Raw genomic sequence first — 6,385 nt, 5'->3', positions numbered from 1 at the left:
GTTGGCGTGACGTCACCGCCTCCTCATCCTCCTCCCGTTTATTTTAAATCGAATGGCGAAAGGACGAAGCGACTCTTCAGAATCGAGCGGGAACTGTAAGTATGACCGGCCAGGAAGTTAATAATAATTTAAAAATTAAAAAGTAGCTCGGATAATGCGGGTGGTGGAGCTGCGCATGTGTGGCGGGTTCTCCCTCCGAGTGCAGCGCGGTCCGTGTCACTGATAGAGGCCTTTCCCAGCCCCATGGAATTGTGGGAAACACAGTAGCCATTACTCTGTGACCACCTGATCCTGCAAAGGGGAATGAATGACATAAATGGGAGCATGAGTAGGCCATTCGGCCCTTCTGACCTGATCATGGCTGACCTTCTATCTTAACTCCACTTTCCTGAGCTGTCCCCATAATCCCTGATTCCCTGAGCTTTCAAAACTCAATGAGTCCTGGTCTTCATATGTTCTGACAATCCACAGCAGGGAATTTCAATGATTCACCACACTTTGAGTGAGGAAATTTCTCCTCAGTTCAGTCCTAAATGGCTGAACTCCTTATCCTGAGACTTTTTTTCATTTATTCAAGGGATGTGGGCATTGCTGGCTCGGCCAGCATGTATTGCCCATCTCTAATTGCCCCTTGAGAAGATGGTGATGAGCTGCCATCTTGAACCTCTGCAGTCACTGTGGTGTAGGTACACCCACAGTGCTGTTAGGGAGGGAGTTCCAGGATTTTGACCCAGCAACAATGAAGAAACAGTGATATATTTCTAAGTCAGGATGGTGTGTGGCTTAGGGGGGAACTTCCAGGTGGTGGTGTTCCCATGTATCTGCTGCCCTTGTCCTTCTAGATGGTAGTGGGCGTGGGTTTGGAAGGTGCTGTCTATGGAGGCTTGGTGAGTTCCTGCAGTGCATCTTGGAGATCGTGCACACTGCTGCTACTGTGCATCTGTGACAGAGGGAGTAAATGTTTGTGGAAAGGGTCCCAATCAAGTGGGTTGCTTTGTTCTGGATGGTGTCAAGCTTCTTGAGTATTGTTGGAACTGCACTCATCCAGGCAAGTGGAGAGTTTCTATCACATTCCTGACTTGTGCCTTGTTGATGGTGGACAGGCTTTGGGGAGTCAGGAGGAGAGTTACTCATCATACGATTCTTAGCCTCTGACCTGCTGTTATAGCCACAGTATTTATATGGCTGGTCCAGGTCAGTTTCTGGTCAATGGCAACCCCCAGGATGTTGATAGTGGGGGATTCAGTGATGGTAATGCCATTCCATGTCAAAGGGTGATGGTTAGATTCTCTGTTGTTGGAGATGGTCATTGCCTGGCACTTGTGTGGCACAAATGTCATTTGCCACTTGTCAGCCCAAGCCTGGGTATAGTCCGGGTGTTTCTGCATTTGGACATGGACTGCTTCAGTATCTGAGGAGCTGCGAACAGTGCTGAACATTGTGCAAACATCAGCGAACATCCCCACTTCTGACCTTATGATGGAGGGAAGGTTGTCAGAACCCATAACCTTTGCAGTATCCAGTGCCTTCAGCCGTTTCTTGATACCACATGGAGTGAATTGAATTGGTGGAAGACTGGCATCTGTGATACTGGGGATTTCCAGAGGAGGCTGAGATGGATCATCCATTTGGCACTTCTGGTGCCAGAGTGCAGAGTATCCTCATGCCGGGATGACAAACGAAACGTCGACCGGTACAGCAGTGATTGCACAGCTACAGCCCACAATGAACCGGGAAGCCACTGATGTCGTAAGAGGCATTTGCAAAGTTTAAACAAAAGTGCAGATTAATGTACAGTGGTTTCGAAAGAGGCACTAGCAATGAAGAGAGGGTCAGCTTTATCCTTCTGTGGGCAGGGGATTAGGATTAAATGTATTTAGCAACTGGGAGCATTCTGACGAGGACAGCAAAAACTCAGACAAAATGCTTGAAAAACTCAGCACCCATCTCCAGCCAAGATTGAATCACCAGATCTACCGGTATGAATTTCGAAGCCTCAGACAGGAATTAGGTGAGCCAGCTGATAACTTTGTAATAAGATTTAAAAATGCAGATAGAAAATGTAAGTTTAAGGACACAGATGAAAGGCTGATAGATCTACTAATTAGGGGTTCTGCACACCCTGAAGTACAGAAAGTACTAATCAGGAAAGATGAGCTCACAATATCTGCAGACACTGCCAGAGCACACGTAGCCACAAGTAGACAGTTGAAGACACTGCCTACCCAAACGGCTAGCCTTCAGCTAAACCAAGAGAAAGTCGGCAGTGTCGATGCAGTGCAATCAGAAAGAAGAAAGTAGACCAAACAGAGTTGAGGTTCAACATCATCACCACATTACCCTCGAGGACGCAAGTTTACCGAAAGACACACCCAGACAGTCAAAAGACCCCTTGCGAAATGCCAAGAGACAAGGGAAGACTCAGACTTGCCTGATTTTTAGCCCAATCCACACCTCTCGGGGCTGCCATGAAATCGCCTGCAGAGTTGATGAATGAAAGGAAACGTAAGACTACTCTGCCAGGCAAAATACATCCTCCGAGTGACAGGAGGGAGTGAGCCGGCAACTCACTGAAGCACAGGAGAAAGGAGGTCAGCACTTCAACAAACGCGCACCGATCCCAGTCACAAGAACCTGGGGCCCAGCAAAAGTTGTTGCTGAAGCCAAGACACCGAGGTCAGGCATAACCGAGGAGCAAACTGGTAAGAAAATCAGGGGCAACAGAGTCCACGTTCGACTTACACCAGAGACGGAAAGACAGAAAAGACCAGCAACAACACTGGGAACATCGATATCCAGGGAGGCTACATACACAACATCACCAGAACATGAGGCATTCGCTACAGCGAGCACAACTCTTGCAACGCCAGGGACAACATTGTCTGTACAGAGTGCCAATTCTCAGCTAAGATCAACAAAAGCCAAATCTCCAAGATGGAGGCACCACACCTTACCACCTGAGCGATACCGCGATTAATATTTTATAAAAGACTCCAAGAAGGGGTTCAGTTTATTTCCAGAAGTTGTCTGATAATCTTTAGTTTCTAAAAGTTAATGACTGGGACATTACGTTTTAAAGAAAGAGGGATGTTATATACTGTTGTCTTAACAGTGAATATCTGCAAGTAGCTCGGAACTCCCTAGCTGGGAACCGATGTGGTATGTGTAAGTGTTCCAGGGGGCCACATTTCAAAGTTGCACTGAAGCCTGTATTAGACCGCACGGCAAAATTAAACACCAAGGGCTGAATTTTATGCTGATCGGGTGGGCACGTGCCCGACCCAATCGGGAGTGAAATCGCGCGAGATGACATCGGGCAAGTGTCTGAAACGTCATCCCACGCTCGGGCGATATTTCGGGTCAGCGGGCGCACAAGAGTTGGAAGTGCGCCCGCCGACAATTAAGAGGGCCGTTAAGCCCATTAATGGCGCAATTTTCTGTCATTTTACGTAGCCCGTCCGACCCTACGGTTGGCGGACGGGAGAATTGGCCAGGCGGCCTTTACATTTTTCATCAGAGCCCTCACCCGCGGGCAGGATGAGGTCTCCGTTATTAAATAAAACAAAAGTAGAAATCTGCGGACACTATTTTTATAATCTATATGTTGAGGTGCTCGATTGTGACGCTTGGGCATTTCTCTCCTGGCTTTAAAAACTTTATTTCCTGGGCTTCAGGTTCTCACCTTCAGAGAGTTTTCTGTCAGTGCCTCATCGTGACTCTCCTCCCACCCCCCACCCCCAGCAACGCTGAGCTTCTCACGGGCACTTCACACTGGCCGGCAGTTCATTGGCCAGCCCGGCTGAAGATTCAGGCCCAAGAGTCTCTGATCTTCACAAACTTAAAGTGTGATTATTAACGACATCTGGGAACGAAAAGACAACGAGGATTCATATCAGGCCGGAGTGAGCGGGAAATAAGAGGCCCTTTGATTGGTGGATCAGAGAGCGGAGCTGCCAAGGGTGCTGAATGGAGCAGCTGGGAAGCGGGTGTGGGGGAAAGACCGGCTTCAGTGCTCCGGACCCGGCTGCCAGGGTTTCCCGCTGGCTATTCCGGCCCGGAGGGGGTGGGGTGCTGTTACAGTTATGTTTATCTCCCATGTCCCACAGCATTAACATCACCAGCCCTGCCCTTTGTACCCTGGGCAAGGTACAGCCATTCCTTCGATCAGTAAACCAGGGGACAGGAGCTCAATCTGAACCATGTCAGTCTGATAACTCAGCCAGTCCCCCAAACCCAATTCACACACACACCCTCACCCACATCACCCCCTCCGATAGTCACACCCCCTCCCCCTCATCACCCCCTCCGATAGTCACACACCCTCCGATAGTCACACACCCTCCGATAGTCACACACCCTCACCCACATCACCCCCTCCGATAGTCACACACCCTCCGATAGTCACACACACTCCCCCTCATCACCCCCTCCAATAGTCACACACCCTCCCCCTCATCACCCCCTCCAATAGTCACACACACTCCCCCTCATCACCCCCTCCGATAGTCACACACCCTCCCCCTCATCACCTCCTCCGATAGTCACACACCCTCCCCCTCATCACCCCCTCCGATAGTCACACCCCCTCCAATAGTCACACACCGTCCGGTACCTCACCCGTCCTCCGATACCTCACTCACCCTCCGATACCTCACTCACCCTCCGATACCTCACTCACCCTCCGATAGTCACCCACCCTCCGATAACTCACTCACCCTCCGTTACCTCACCCATCCTCCGATACCTCGCTCACACTCTGATACCTCACCCACCCTCCGATACCTCACTCACACCCCGATACCTCACTCACCCTCTGATACCTCACCCACCCTCCGATACTTCACTCAAACCCCGATACCTCACCCACCCTCCGATACCTCACTCACCCTCCGATAGTCACCCACCCTCCGATACCTCACTCACACCCCGATACCTCACTCACCCTCCAATACCTCACCCACCCTCCGATAGTCACCCACCCTCCGATACCTCACTCACCCTCCAATACCTCACCCACCCTCCGATACCTCACCCATCCTCCGATACCTCACTCACACCCCGATACCTCACTCACCCTCTGATACCTCACCCACCCTCCGATACCTCACTCACACCCCGATACCTCACCCACCCTCCAATACCTCACCCACCCTCCGATAGTCACCCACCCTCCGATACCTCACTCACCCTCTGATACCTCACTCACCCTCCGATACCTCACCCGCCCTCCGATACCTCATTCACCCCGATACCTCACTGCCCTCTGATACCTCACCCACACTCCGATACCTCACCCACCCTCCGATACCTCACTCACCCTCCGGTACCTCACCCACCCTCCGATACCTCACCGCCCTCCGATACCTCACCCACCCTCCAATACCTCACTCACCCTCCGATACCTCACCCACCCTCCGATCCCTCACCCGCCCTCCAATACTTCACCCGCCCTCCGATACCTCACTCACCCTCCAATACCTCACACACCCTCCGATACCTCACCCGCCCCCCAATGTACCTCACTCACCCTCCGATACCTCACCCATTCTCCAATACCTGACCCGTCCTCCAATACCTCACCCGCCCCCCAATACCTCACCCACCCCCCGATACCTCACCCACCCTCCAATACCTCACCCGCCCCCCAATGCCTCACTCACCCTCTGATACCTCACTCACCCTCCGATACCTCACCCGCCCCCCAATGTACCTCACTCACCCTCCGATACCTCACCCATTCTCCAATACCTGACCCGTCCTCCAATACCTCACTCACCCTCTGATACCTCACTCACCCTCCGATACCTCACCCACCCTCTGATACCTCACTCACCCTCCAATACCTCACTCACCCTCTGATACCTCACTCACCCTCTGATATCTCACTCACCCTCCGATACCTCACTCGCCCTCCGATACCTCACTCACCCTCTGATACCTCACCCGCCCTCTGATACCTCACTCACCCTCCAATACGTCACCCGTCCACCAATACCTCACTCACCCTCCGATACCTCACCCACCCTCCAATACCTCACCCACCCTCCGATACCTCACTCACCCTCTGATACCTCACTCACCCTCTGATACCTCACTCACCCTCTGATACCTCACTCACCCTCCGATACCTCACCCGCCCTCTGATACCTCACCCACCCTCCGATACCTCACTCACGCTCTGATACCTCACCCGCCCTCTGATACCTCACTCACCCCAATACCTCACCCGCCCTCCGATACCTCACTCACCCTCTGATACCTCACCCGCCCTCTGATACCTCACTCACCCCAATACCTCACCCGCCCTCCGATACCTCACTCACCCTCTGATACCTCACCCGCCCTCTGATACCTCACTACCCTCCGATACCTCACCCACACTCCG

Source organism: Cetorhinus maximus, chromosome 34 (assembly GCF_964194155.1).
Source record: "Cetorhinus maximus chromosome 34, sCetMax3.hap1.1, whole genome shotgun sequence".
NCBI classification, from domain to species: Eukaryota; Metazoa; Chordata; class Chondrichthyes; order Lamniformes; family Cetorhinidae; genus Cetorhinus; species Cetorhinus maximus.
The sequence above is the reverse complement of the archived record's forward strand: the minus strand, read 5'-3'. Positions refer to the sequence as shown.